We start from the raw sequence: 14,286 nt of genomic DNA on the forward strand, positions 1-14,286 counted from the left end.
ATAGTTGAACGTAACTTTCGTATACGTAGGTATAGTGGTGTCCTCCACTATAATTGCTTCTAGATCGAGATAGTGAGAAGGTTCGAAGGTATTTATAGTATATACGTTGTCGGAGAAATTTAAGGTCAACTCTATGCGTTGTTTGGTATTAAAATAGAGCTCTACTTTGTTATATAGTTGAACGTAACTTTCGTATACGTAGGTATAGTGGTGTCCTCCACTATAATTGCTTCCAGATCAAAATAGTGAGAAGGTTCGAAAGTATTTATAGTATATACGTTGTCGGAGAAATTTAAGGTCAACTCTACGCGTTGTTTGGTATTAAAATAGAGCTCTACTTTGTTATATAGTAGAGTGTAATTTTCGTATACGTAGGTATAGTGGTGTCCTCCACTATAATTGCTTCTAGATCGAGATAGTGAGAAGGTTCGAAAGTATTTATAATATATACAGTGTCGAAGAATGTTAAGCGTTGTTTTTTTATTAAAATAGACCTCCACTTTGTTATATAGTAGAATGTATCCTTCGGTTGCCTCCATTATAATTTTTTTTGGATTGAGATAGTTCAAAAGGTTGAAGCATATTTCTAATATTATACATAGGGTGTCGAAAAAAGTTAGGGTCAACTCTACGCGTTGTTCGTTATTAAAATAGACCTCCACTTTGTTATATAGTAGAATATACCTTTCGGTTACCTCCACTATAACAGCGTCTGTATCGAGATCGTGAAGAGCTTCGAAGGTATTCATAATATGTACGGTATGTAAAGAACCGTGCAAAATCTATAGCGTGTAATAATAATACACAATGTAATGAGAAATCTACGACTTGAAAATGTACAACCATCGATACGAACTGAACGTACAAATGAAATGTATTATATATTTTTGTATATAGGATACGTAGCAGAAAACAAATTAAGAAACTCGACGCATTTTGCTCTCGAATAAATCATTTGGCACACTTATCGCGAAGAACGCATCGCGTGGGTATGGTAATGAGTTTCAATCAACCTGAAGAGTTCGTACCTCTATTTTCTTAACACTCGGTATAATTTTCCGATACCTCAAGATGTTCTACACGAAGGTGTTGAACGAGCTACAGTTTCGAGCAACATGTACAACAATTTTCTCTGTTGTTTACTACTATTTCACGATGTCTGTAAATCATCGTACGACAAACTCTAGTTTCTTTTAAAAGTTTACACAACGATAAACATTGTTACAGTAAAGTCGAGTTCATGATTTTTCTCTGCTGCACCCAGATCTCTCGAAAACAGCTCCTATGGAATCTCATCGGCGAAAAAAGTTTTAAATAATTAGGTATCTACGCGATGCAAAGGTCTGGTGACATAGTTAAGTACGCAAAGTTTGCCACGCCTGAATTTTCAAAAATAGCTCCACATGGAATTTCACTAGTAGCAAAGATACAAAAAGGAAGTACACGATGTAAAATTGTCACAAGCTTAAATCTAAAAAAATAGATACACAATCTAAATTTACTAGTTCTCGAAAACTTTCCATAGAATCTTATTGGTCTAAAGAATATAAAAAATAAGTACACGATGCAAGTGTCACAACCCTGAATCCCTAAAAACAGCCTTCCATAGAATCTTACTGGTAGTAAAAATTAAAAGAAAATAGATATACGATCTAAATCCACTACACCCCTCAATCTCCAAAATCAGCCTTTCATAAAATCTCAGCATTGACAATAATTTAAAAGAGTAGATACACGACCTAAATTTACAACAGTTCTCGATTCCCAAAAATAGCTTCCCATAGAATCTCACCAGTAGACAAAAATATAAAAAATAATTACACGATGTGTACCTACTGTACCTACTTATCGTAGGTATAGTATCGTATTTTTTACTGGTGGTAAAAAATATAAAAAAATACACGACCTAAATTCACAACAGTTCTCGATCCCCAAAGACAGCTTCCCATAGAATCTCACCAGTAGACAAAAATATAAAAAATAAGTGTACTTACTATACCTACTTACCATAGCTTTCATGGAACCTTACCGATGGTAAAAAATATAAAAAAATACACGACCTAAATTTACAACAGTTCTCAATCCCCCAAAACAGCTTCCCATAGAATCTCACCAGTAGACAAAAATATAGAAAATAATTATACGATGTGTACCTACTGTACCTACTTATCGTAGGTATAGTATCGTATTTTTTACTGGTGGTAAAAAATATAAAAAAATACACGACCTAAATTTACAACAGTTCTCGATCCCCAAAGAAAGCTTCCCATAGAATCTCATCAGTAGACAAAAATACAAAAAGTAAGTGTACTTATTATACCTACTCATCATAGCTTTCATGGAACCTTACCGGTGGTAAAAAATACAAAAAAATACACGACCACTTCTGACAAGCTGTCACTTATCGTAGGTATAGTATCATATTTTTTACTAGTGGTAAAAAATATAAAAAAATACACGACCTAAATTTACAACAGTTCTCAATCCCCAAAGACAGCTTCCCATAGAATCTCACCAGTAGACAAAAATATCAAAAATAAGTGTACTTACTATACCTACTTATCATAGCTTTCATGGAACCTTACCGATCGAAAAAAATACAAAAAAATACACGACCACTTTTGACAAGCTGTCACTTATCGTAGGTATAGTATCATATTTTTTACTACTGGTAAAAAATATAAAAAAATACACAACCTAAATTTACAACAGTTCTCAATCCCCAAAAACAGCTTCCCATAGAATCTCACCAGTAGACAAAAATATCAAAAATAAGTGTACTTACTATACCTACTTATCATAGCTTCTATGGAACCTCACCGATCATAAAAAATACACGACCTAAATATACAACAGTTCTCTGTATCCCTGACGATAACTCTCCATGGAATCTTCCCGATGGAAAAGCAAAGGAAGAAGTGAGTAGAGGACGCAAGTGCCGCGACCCCGAATCCTCGAAACCGTTCCCCCGGTTCGAAGCAATGGTTACGCGAGGCGAAAGTGTCGTGGCCAGATATTCGAGTCGAGCGTCTATGTAGCTCATTAACGCCGGATTCGATTCGCGTACCGGTGACGTCACGCGACCGTCGGATTACTCCGGAAGTCGTCTCACGTTCCGGCCAGTTCATTCTTCACTCGTAGGTAGGTAGGTAGACTGGTTGAATGCTGTGACGCCCCTTTTACAAAGCTTGTCCTACTGCTCCGCGTGTACCTGTAAAGCCGGCAAGAAGAGCCGCTGCCATAACAGGGTCCCCCGGTATCTCTGCCGCAGCTCCGATTCCGATGATCTTTCACCAATCTCGTCTCTCATCTTCATCTTTTTATATCATCTCCTCCGCACTGTTCGCTTCTTTCTAACTCCGTGCAGCCACTCCCCTCCCCGTCCCTCGTCAACCGTCCCCCTCTACATCGGATCGGATTCTCTCCTCCACCGACACCCCCTCTACCCTTTGCTTTCCGTAATCTTTCGGACTGCTACGCTGTCCGTCAAATCTTTCGTTTGTTTTGCCTACTGTTTTTCGATCCGTGACAAAGCTCCGTTTTCAACGAGCGCGTGCATCGACAACGGGGTGCCTAACAGGTGAGGTAGCATCACGACGATTTTCTCGAGCTCGAATTTAACGCGATAAGTTGCGTATCTGTTTCTTTACATTTTTTTTCAGCAGTGAGAGTTTATGGGAAGCTGTTTTCGAGAGATTTGAGTGCAGAGAAAAATCAGGAACTAGACTTTACCGTGATAATGCTTATCATTGTGTGCCTACTTATTTATATTCTTTTCCACCACTGAGATTCTACTAAAAGCTATCTTTGTGTAATTTTGAGAGAACTCGACATTACCGTGATAATGTTTATAGTTGTGTACCTATTTATTCATATTTTTTTCTCGAATTTAACGCGATAAGTTATGTATCTGTTTCTTTACATTTTTTTTCAACAGTGAGAGTTTATGGGAAGCTGTTTTCGAGAGATTTGAGTGCAGAGAAAAATTAGGAACTAGACCTTACCGTGATAATGTTTATCGTTGTGTACCTATTTATTTATATTTTTTCCTCGACTTTAACGCGATAAGGTGTGTATCTGTTTCTTTACATTTTTTTTTTTAACAGTGAGAGTTTATGGAAAACTGTTTTCGAGAGATTTGAGTGCAGAGAAAAATCAAGAACTAGACCTTACCGTGATAATATTCATCGTTGTGTACCTATTTATTCATATTCTTTTCCACCACTGAGATTCTACTAAAACCTATCTTTGTGAAATTTTGAGAGAACTCGACATTACCGTGATAATGTTCAACGTTGTGTACCTATTTATTCATACTTCTTCCACCAGTGAGATTCCACTGAAAGCTATTTTCGAGGATTCGAAAATATTATATTATATTATAATATATTATATTATAAAATATTTTTATAATTGCATACCTAAATTTACATGTTACCAATGCAGGAAGCCACATATTAGATGCTCAATATTAAAACTATATATTTATATAGCTCATTATATTCGAAAGAAATATTAGTTACTTTTTACTCCCAGAACGAGTGTAGGAAGTCTCCGAATAATTCCCTAACGAAATATTAAAATCGTCGCGATAAATAACGAATTACGCGTCCCGGTTAACAAATGCCCCGTCGATAAAACCGATGAGATTTTGTTCGATTCGAACAGCAGGTAGTCGATTTCCTTGTCGCTATAAACCGTCACTCGAAAGCTCCGCATCGACGGGCTGTGCCAACTCGTAAAACTCATCTGTGGTCATCGTTCGATGTACAATATTAAGCCCTAAATCACGGACAAGCAGCTCCGCCCCCCATATTACCGCTTACACGATTACGAAGCCGCGTTAATTATCCGTATTATACGAAGCGGCGCCGATTTTCGAGCCGCCGCGCCCGTACGACTATTTGTATTTTAAATTGCATCGCTCGACGCATTGAAAATAAGCTCCGACGCGCTTAACGTAGTGGTAACCGCTGACGAGTTTTTCCATGTTATTACCGTAGTGACAAAAACTCGTGCGTTAAATCAAGGGCGAATTCCTCGCCCGTGTTCATAAATCATCTCGAAACGCACGCGGCTTGATAATATTGCCCAAGTTTTTTACCATAGTATGAACTTGGAACAAAATGAATATATAATATGAATCGAGCAACCAAGATATTTCGAAGCTTCCGATCGATCGCGGACACGTACTACTTTCGTACGTTTTATCGACACCGATTCGTACTTTTATCGATCGAGCTCTCTCACACGTGGAACACTCGCGAAGAATACACTCTTCGTTTCCTTTACAAACCTTTGGGATTCAATTCGTTCGATTCATTATACTCAAGACCCTGAATTTTTTTTCGTGATTTAAAGTTTCCTTACACCCGAAGAGGACGTAAACAAATTAACACTACCGATAGATTTCGGTATATTAAGTCATTCTTAGTACGTTTCTCTGGAAAATCGACGATTGAGGAACAAGAGAAACTCGTGAGATCGATTGGAATAAAATGAAACGTATAAGTATAGAATAAAACGATTTGTAACGTCTTTTGAAAACACGCTATGGAATTTGTGATAAATTTCTTTGCGAGAACTGTTGAGACCAGTCGTTTTAACTGATTGGTAAATCTAGTGATACCTGATTATGAACTTGGATGGATGGTCGAAAGTTTGTAATTAATAAACAACGCCCGTGATTTTTTTCGTGGTTCAAAGTTTCCTTACACCCGAAAATGACGTAAACAAATTAACACTACCGATAGATTTCGGTATATTAAGTCATTCTTAGTACGTTTCTCTGGAAAATCGACGATTGAGGAACAAGAGAAACTCGTGAGATCGATTGGAATAAAATGAAACGTATAAGTATAGAATAAAACGATTTGTAACGTCTTTTGAAAACACGCTATGGAATTTGTGATAAATTTCTTTGCGAGAACTGTTGAGACCAGTCGTTTTAACTGATTGGTAAATCTAGTGATACCTGATTATGAACTTGGATGGATGGTCGAAAGTTTGTGATTAATAAACAACGACCGTGATTTGATTTGTAGGTGTAATATATTCCCTACTACGTTTTCCTTTTTTCACTTCGTATTTTCTTATTACGTTACACGTAGTGTTGTACAGTGTGCCTCGATCGAAGAAGACCAATATTTTGTTTTTTACCCGAAATATGTTTACAATTTGAATAATTTCGAAGAAGGAATGTCTTGGAAAAGAATTCCCAAATCGTTGGATCGAGTATTGTATTCACAGTTCGGTCAATACGTTCGTCGTATTCGATCACGTTAGACCTTTTTCTTCGGAGAAAGCTGGAGGAAGTTTAGCAAGAGTAACCTACAACTTTGGAGAACAGGACGAATGGCATAATTAGAGCGGCGTGGTGATGCCGTTACTTGAGAAACGATCGAAGAGCATTACGATTCGCGATCGATCGTTTCGAAAGCTGTCGATGAACGCTCATAACACGAATAGCAAGTCCTAATTACTCGTTACGGAAAGTGTATCACCGACGTTTCGTTACGTTCTCGATTGTTCGAGGTCATACGAAGGTCACGACCGAGAATTCTCGAACACTGTTGTGCAATATCGAGCAACACTCGGGAAAAAGATATCAACGTAACAAATTTCTCTACGGTGGAATACGTCTTTCGAAATCTTTCCAGTTGTGTCGTACTTGGCGTTCAAGGTCGTTCGAAGACTCGATCATGCTCGAACGTATTTTCCAACGGTGCAAGAAAATGTATACGTTCTTTCGACGAAAGACATTAACGATCTTGCGAAGAATCGAGAGCAATTTTTCATCCGCGGCGTTCCTCCTCGGTAATTCTCACTTTCGTCGAAAGGAAACGAATCGTTTGGGTAAGTTTCCACCCGATCGAGACACCCTGTATAATTCGCGGTAAAATATTCTCAGCCGGTTGCTAATAATAACAATAAACGTACGTTGGCCGTTGTTGCTCGGATCTAACCTCGAATACTCCCGAGGTCCCGATCGCATATATCTCGCGTACGCACAAGAGGAAGAAAGCACCACCTTTGTGTTATTAGCGCACGGGAAAATAGAATTAAGGTTCACGCCAGGGGTTTAGGGGTCTCCGTGGAGGGCAATCCCCGGCGTAGAGTTGGCGGCGAAGTTGCATTTAAAAGCGTCGGCGTGCACGTGCACGTTGCACCGAGCATTGCATGTTATTATCAGGCCTATCGAGGTAATGATCAGTCGATCGTCTCACTTGTTTATGGCGGTGGTTTGCTCGCGATCTTGGCTCTGTAATTAATTTAACCAGCGCATTTCTGTCTATTTCTCTTCACCGGTTGAAACGAGCGTGGCCGAGTAGTGCGTGGACGGGCGCATGCGCGAGCGCGAGAGATGCAAACCGTTGATCAACTCCTCTTGACTTACGATGATGCACTGCCTCTTATGCGAATTTATCCGGCCTTTCGCTCCTTACCAAGAAAGAAACTATTAACGGGGACTATCAGCGTCCGACAGGTGAAGTATATGCGCGCGCAGCTCGCTTCTTTCGCGAAAAATCCGAAAGCCAATTAGCGCCGGCCGGGCCCCGGGTTGCGCGTCCCGCTGAATAGTTGCGCCGAAAATAGATGTTCCTTTCGAGAGGCGGATGTAAATCAGCTGCAATTAAATTCTTAATTAAGAGCGCCCACTGTGCCTTCGCGCTGATGAAGTTCGCAATTAGGCGAGAAGATGCTTTCCTCGCTTACTTTTTTCCCGTTGTTCGCTCTCGTTCTGGTTTTGTTGCGGAATCCAACGGGTAAATAGTTCCGCCGGCCAATAACTCGACGCGCAACCATCACCGCCGACGCGCACGCGCGTTCCAACTCACGCGTACTGGGGACATTTTTCCCAACGTTCGGCTGGTTTGGGCGAAAACTTTCTTTCCGAGTAACTCGACGTTCAATTTTACCGAGCGAACAACGACCATCGTTTCGATATCGCTACCACACTTTTCGCGGGTAGCGAAAGTGTACCGATTGAGGTGTAATCGGTTGAGGTATATCGGTGGAAGACGATCTAGGGAATTTTCTAGTGTTGGTTTTTATGAAGGAAATTTACTTGAATCTTTTCTTTTGGAATTTTCCTCGTCAATCTCGTCCTCGTTACATTTTTCGCGCACAGTGAAATGTAATCGGTTATAGTGGATCGATGGAACACGATCTAGGGAATTTTCTAGTGTTGGATTTTGGAAAGGTAGTTTACTTGATATTTTGCTTTTAGAATTTTCGACGCAAATCTCGGTCTTCGTTACAATTTTCGCGCACAGTGAATTGTAATCGGTTATAGTGGATCGATGGAACACGATCTAGGGAATTTTCTAGTGTTGGATTTTGGAAAGATAGTTTACTTGATATTTTGCTTTTAGAATTTTCGACGCAAATCTCCGTCCTTGTTACATTTTTCGCGCACACTGAAATGTAATCGGTTGCAGTAGATCAATGGAAAACTATCTAGGGAATTTTCTAGTGTTGATTTGTATGAAGAAAATTTACTTGGAATTTTTCTTTTGGAATTTTTCTCGTAAATCTAGGTCCTCGCTACTTTTTTCGCGAGTAGTAAGCTGTAATGGGTTATAGTGGATCGATGGAACACAATCTAGGGAATTTTCTAATGTTATTTTTCATAAACGAACTTTACTTCTTAAGTTTTGCAACAGCGCTTCGTGAAACTTGCACGATAATAAATTCGTCGATATCTTCCAACTTTGTATAGAGTGTGAAAGAATCATGCATTTCTTTGAAAAATGCAAATATATATTTCTTTCTTTGAAATGTAGATTAACATTCGCCTTCTTGGTTATCAGAGACGAAGACGTTAAAGCATTGTTACGCCACTTACAATTAGTCAATCTCTGCACCCAAAAATTACTAAACAAAATTTCGTCCGATTTGAAAAATTCACATAATTTCTTAAATAAGTTTATAAATTTGAATAAGTCACTAAAGACATTTAATAAAAAAAATTCACACACGCGACATCCATCGATTAATAACTACTCACAATTCCAACGGTTTCTTCTACCTTAAATTATTCGAAATTATTTAAACGTTGAACGCTAGAACACGAAAGAGGTTATGTTACCCCGGTTCCCGTTTACGTGGTTAACCTCTGTTTCGAATTGTCTTGCACATCCGGAGACAAGCGAAATTTCACGCAAGTGGGGCGCGGTGTAACGCGAAAGAAAGGCAGCGATTAGTCACGAGCTATTAACGAAGTATCCAGCTTGCGAACTAAATAGCAGCATTACAAGGCATTCTTATTTGAGAAAGTTGGTAGGGCGCGACGTCCGCGGCGCTCGTTACCTAAATCCGAGCGTTAAGCATTAAAGTCTCGGCCGGCTTAAACAGCATATTAAAGTTCACGGAACAAGAAACATTAGTGAAAACTTAGCATTTAACGAAGCGACCTCCCCCGTGCATAGTTTCGGTTTCTTCGCCCGGGCTGGTACTTCGGGGCGCGTGCGCGAACTGTATTATTCAAATAACGGTGCCACCGTGAGATTTCCGAAACTGAAATCGCGCGCATTTTGCAGAACGAGACCGGTGTTTGCGAATGCGTTCGCCCCGCGCGCTACCGAAAATCACTATTACGGAAATTACACGGAGAATAAATTATCATTGGAATTTACCGGTTAAGAAAATTATCATTATATTAATAAAATTATTACCAAATTGATAATATTACTTTTGAAGAATTTATTGCTAACGTCTTTCTATTATTTTTTTTTAATTGAATTGTAATCGTTTCTAAACTCAAAAATTGCAATTCGTACAGTGTATTAATCATTTTTTATATTCTTCGGATCAACTCCCAGCAGGAACGCAAGTGTTCGCGTTCGTGTTAGGAATATTAACGAAAAAGTACAACGTGTTCACACATTCCTTTTAACGTAATTCGTAATTTTCAAATCTCGAGACTGTACTCTGTCGAGTGCGTCAAAATTAGGCACTGGTCGTCCCAAAACGTAGCTTTCGTCTAAGAAACACTTTAATAAAAAAAAAAAGAAATGCAACTCACCGCATAAGGCACAATTTCAAAAGTATAATTGGAATCGAGATTTTCCACGATCGTTTAACCCCACGCCTAAAGTGATTTCAACTCGAGAATGGTACTCGTTGAAAAGTAAGCACCTACTTTGCACCTTTTTCCGCACGAAATTCTACGAAAAGATACTTGCACGAAAAAGTACACTTTCACGGAGAGAGAGAAAGAAAAAAGAAATGCAACCCACTACACGACGTGTAATTTCGAAGGTATCATTGGGATCGAGGGAACGGTGCAGTTTCTAAGGGTCGCTCTCCATCTAATCTAGTAATGCGACACGCCTAGGGACAGAAAAGCGTGTCCAGGCATGCCTGGAAAAGGGGGTTTCATCGTGGAATCACTCCAATGGGAATCATCGTGTCGCATCTTTCCACCTTCTTGCTTAGTCATACTTATAACTTTCTTGCGTTATTGTTCTGCACCTTCGTCCCACAGGGGCAGACACACACCGCCGACACCACGCGTTCACACACGCCGGTTTCACTTACCTCCCTTCGTCTTCCCGTAACTTGGACCATAGTAACTTGAGCACCGCGGAACACAGCCGGACACGAATTGCTTCCGGGGTGTCGTCATTGGATAATGGAATTGCTCGCGGCTGAGAAGATTCTTCGGCCGAGAGAGCCTCGAATGTTCTGATTTTTCCAGCGACTGTAATCGAGCAACGTCAAATTTATTTATTTTTTTTCTTTTTTTCTTTTTATTCGTTCGAAGAGGAATTTCAATAAGAGTGAATATGGAGACACTAGATGGTAATCTTGAGTTTGTTTCGAAACTTTGAACAAAATACTCACGATTCGTTACTGTGATATTTTTTTATCTTGAGTTTCTTTCAAAAGTCGAAACAAAATACTCACGATTCGTTACTGTGATATTTCTTTTATCTTTGGATGGATGTTGTTCGTTACTGTTCGATGTGTTTAATTAAATTCAAAGTTCAAACTTGGGAGAATTAAAATTAGGGTGAATATGAAGACACTCGGTGGTAATCTTGAGTTTATTTCGAAACTTGGAACAAAATACTCACGATTCGTTAGTGTGATATTTTTTTATCTTGAGTTTCTTTCAAAAGTCGAAACAAAATACTCACGATTCGTTACTGTGATATTTCTTTTATCTTTGGATGGATGTTGTTCGTTACTGTTCGATGTGTTTAATTAAATTCAAAGTTCAAACTTGGGAGAATTGAAATTAGGGTGAATATATAAGGATATTCGGTGGTGATCTTAAGTTTATTTCAAAGGATGTAATTGAATTTAAAGTTGAAACTTAGGTAAATTAAAATCAGTGTGAATATATAAGGACACTCGCTGGTGATCTTTAGTTTATTTCAAAGATCGAAATAAAAAATACCTATAATTTGTTACTGTGATATTTTTTTTATCTTTGGATAGTGTTGCTCGTTACTATTCGATGTAATTAAATTCAAAGTTTGAACTTCGGTTTTAAACCGATACTTTCACGACCTAGAATTACCTAAGTCTGTGTATCGAAAACTGTTGGACCACATTTTGAAAAATTTTCATTGAAAACGTTCAGAGATAATGAAAACTAAGTAATCCGGTTATATTGGCGTTATTTATTTCTTCTTCGTTCCCTGTAGTTTCCTCGATAGAAGAATTCGTAAAAAGTCAAGTAGTAATTTAAAAATGTTAAATAGAAAAGTCAACGGAAGATGAAACCGGTCACGAAGCGTGAAAATATATAGCAATATCAACGGGGAATGACACTAATCACAGTCTCGAAGTGTAAAAACTGATAGCAGAATTAACGGGAAATGATACTAATTACGGTCCCGAAGTGTGAAAAAAAGGTAAGAGAATAGCAGAATCCACGGGATGCGATACCGGTTGTAAACACAAAACGTAAAGATAAATGGAAGAATTCATTTAAAAGTGGCACGAGTTACGGTCTCGAAACGTGTAGAAAGAAGAATCCATAAGAAATCGCACCGTATACTGTTTCGAATTGTCAAACAAGCAGGAAGATCAACGGGATACGACCTCGGTTGTAACTTGGAAACCAAACGAATGGAAAATTCGCGGAAAATGGTGCCGTACATAACCTGAAAATATCAAATACACTAAAAAGTGTACCAGACGGTACACTTGTCAAATGGACGGTACAATGTTAAATACCGTAAAAAGTGTACCGTGAATAATTAACGAGATACAACTTAGAAGATTCAAAAATCAACTGAATAGAAAAAATTCATTGAAAATGGAACCTTATATGATCTCAAAATATGAAATGGACAAAGAAGTGTACAAGACACTATAAAAATTTAGCAAGAACGATCCGTGAGTTTCAAAAACCGACTAAATGAAAAAAATTCACGGAAAAAGATAACGTACATAACCTCAAAATATGTAGCAAAAGAAAAAGTGTACCAGACACTAAAAATAATCAGCGAGATACGACCTGTGAGTTTCAAAAACCAAACGCATGAAAAACGAGAATTTCTATTAATTAATTAATAACTAATACTTAAAATATAACTATTTCTCATATTCTAAAAACAACAATACACAAACATAATCTAAGTACATCCTATAGTGGATCATCTATTCAAATTCAAGAGAAACGAAACCGTACGTAACCTCAAAATATGAAATAGACCAAGAAGTGTACAAGACACTAGAAAAATTCAGCGAGATACGATCAACCGTTCAGTTTCGAGAAACCAACCGAATGGAAAAAAAATTCACGGAGAAATGGAAGCGTGGATAACCTCGAAATCTAAAGTGGAAGGAAAAACCGAACCGTCGAGTTTGAAATTTGGTGCTCGAGAATGGGTAAAAGAATCGACGGGGAAACTGCGCAGATCGCGGTCTCGGAGCGTGAAAACGTATAGGTGGATCAACGGGATAGGATACCGGTTACGGCCTCCTCAAAGCGTGAAAATAGAATAAGAATCGATCGAAAATGGCGGATGCACCGCTCGTATCGAAGGAGAACGCGCGGGAGTTTTCAACGGCAACGGCACCGGCACCGGACCGGGTTTGAATTCAACCGCGGCGTTCGAAGACGGAACAGATTAGGTCCGCGCTATCAGTGACAAGATGTATCTTCATATTACTTAAATCGCGAATGTCTTCCCACACGCGGGCACCGCTTGGCGGCAAAGGAACGAATGGACACACGGACGAACATACAAGTAGACGGATTCAGTGAGCGAGTGATGCCATGCCGAGGCGAACCCGAGCCGCCCCTGTAATCACAATTGAAGGCTATTTTCTCACCGCTCTGATGATGCACTCTGATGATGCCTACCTCGCATATAACCTCATAGGATCATCTCCATGGCGAGGGCATAGAGAGGCGAGTTTAGTCTTCGCCGCGGACCGTGTGGTGGTTGCGAGCAGAAAATAAGTATAGAAGATGATGGACGCTCCGAGTAATTCCCTCTAATAATTGAAATGTACCCGCCGGACCGCTTGGCCGGGCCAGTTTGCGGTGCATGCGTATGGGTTGATACATAATTGCGCGCACTATCAAGTCCAAAACCAATTTCGATTTCGTCCCCCGCGCAAAAAGAGGAGACCGATGCGGATGTGCGTTCACCGCCGCCTCCGCCTATTCTCTCTCTTTCTCTCTCTTGATCTCTCGTCTCGATCTCTCTCTCTCTCTCTCTCTCTTGATCTCTCGTCTCGATCCCTTTCCTCTTAAGGCGCTCGAGAATAGTTTGAAGGTCCAGTGACGTTTTGCCTCGCGTTAACTCGTTTATACCTCGTGTACTGGGTGTTTCTCGCAAAGTGACGCGGTAATCTTCCGGGGTTGAAGTTCTCCGGGAAACCGCGAAGAGTTTCGACGAGAGAAGGCGACAGGTTCGATAGGTGCGATTATCTCTCGGAGGATGGTGTCGAACGTGTCTAGAGGTTGAACAGTTTTTTCGGTGGTTTCTCGTAAAGTGACGCGGTAATCTTTGGAGATTGAAGTTTGCGCGAAAAAATTGAGAAGAGTTCGGGAGAAGGTGACGGGTTTTAGAGGAGGGATTAACTTTTAGGAGGTGGTGTCGAAGACGTCTCGAAGTCGACTTCGGGTTTTTGGGAGTGTTTCTTGCAAAGTGATGCCTTAATCTTTGAACATGGGAGTTTCAATGAATATAGTCTGGTTCGAACGAAGATGACGTGTTTTATAGGAGCGATTATCTTTTAGGAGGTGATGTCAAAGACGTCTCGAAGTCGACTTCGGGTTTTAACGAGTGCTTCTTGCAAAGTGATGTCCTAATC

General features: G+C 39.6%; 1 protein-coding gene across 5 annotated transcripts in view; it reads left to right on the top strand.

Moving 5' to 3' along the window:
* LOC143143979 (protein trachealess-like) overlaps window positions 1-14,286 on the top strand; it is a 303,155-nt gene that overhangs the window by 173,421 nt on the left and 115,448 nt on the right. The gene's annotated exons all lie outside the window — the stretch shown is intronic.

The sequence above is a fragment of the Ptiloglossa arizonensis genome, chromosome 3 (genome assembly GCF_051014685.1).
Source record: "Ptiloglossa arizonensis isolate GNS036 chromosome 3, iyPtiAriz1_principal, whole genome shotgun sequence".
Taxonomy (NCBI): domain Eukaryota; kingdom Metazoa; phylum Arthropoda; class Insecta; order Hymenoptera; family Colletidae; genus Ptiloglossa; species Ptiloglossa arizonensis.